Consider the following 1,272-nt stretch of genomic DNA (forward strand, 5'->3'; position numbering starts at 1 on the left):
AAAAAAAAGATGTCCCAAATGTCCAAACTACCATGCCACTCTGTCATTTCAGACATTAACTACCCCTCCTCCTCTCAGTAATATCCCATATCCTAAGGCTCTGTATTTCACTCTAATGTCTCCCAGAACTCACAGACATCCAAGGAACCATCTCACATAGTGGTGGTGGAGGCTGGCAGGCTGGCAAGTCCAGGTCTAAGAAGGTCTGGAGGATCCTCCCAATTCTCGGAGTTTGATGAATCTCAGTCAGCAGATCAAATGACAGCTGCTGTCCCAAATCCAGGGGTCAGATGACAATGAGCCAAAATGAAGAACTGGGGCAAGAGGAGGGGTGAACCTTCCCAGGAGATTCGTAGTATACCTTCAAGAAAGCTAAGCGTGGTGATTTGAGTTATACTCTCCAACAAGGCAGGACTCAAGATATATCCCACCTGTGTTGCTCCAACAGAAATAACCTGTGGATGGCTTTAACAATCAGCAGCTACTCAGTTGCTCATGGCAAATCCCACCACAGAGCCAAATGACAGTCATTATAGGGAATGACTATTACCAGCTTCCCAACCAGTTTGACACCCGACCTTATCTACCACACCACCCCAAATAGGCATGGATAATAGGATTTACAATACATAAAAAAATGGAGAACAATAGCTAGAAGGACCACATCAAGCAATTCACCACAGGCACCTAAGTTTTTTCCATCTTTTTCCTATTGTAAACAGCACTGTGGTGAAGATACCAAAAAACCCAAACTCCTTGTTGTCAAGTCGATTTCGACTCATAGCAACCCTCTTTCGTTTGCCAAGGCAGTATCTCTATAGAAGTAGATTGCCCAGTCTTCCTTCCGAGGAGTTGTTGGGGTTTGAACCACAAGCCTTCTGATTAGCTGTAAAATGTCTTAGGCATTACGCGACCAGAGCTCCTCTGTGATGAACACAGGTGTGCATATATCTATTCTTATCCTGGCTCTCACTTCCTTAGGATATATATCTAGTAATGGACTTGTTGGGTCAAATGGTATTTGTAATTCCAACTTTTTAAAGAATCACCATACTGCTTTCCACAGTGGTTGTATCATTTTACAGTCCCACCAGCAGTGTATGAAAGTCCAAATCTCTCCATATCCTCGCCAGCATTTGTTATTTTCTGTCTTGTTGAACTTTGCTACTAGTGCTGGGGTCAGATGGTATTTCATTGTTGTTTTGATTTGCATCTCTCTAATAGCTAATGATCATGGATATTTCTTCAAGTGTTTGTTAACGGCCTGAATAT

The sequence above is a fragment of the Orycteropus afer genome, unplaced genomic scaffold, assembly GCF_000298275.1.
Source record: "Orycteropus afer afer isolate SDZICR_OR568_19922 unplaced genomic scaffold, OryAfe1.0 scaffold00548, whole genome shotgun sequence".
NCBI lineage: Eukaryota > Metazoa > Chordata > Mammalia > Tubulidentata > Orycteropodidae > Orycteropus > Orycteropus afer.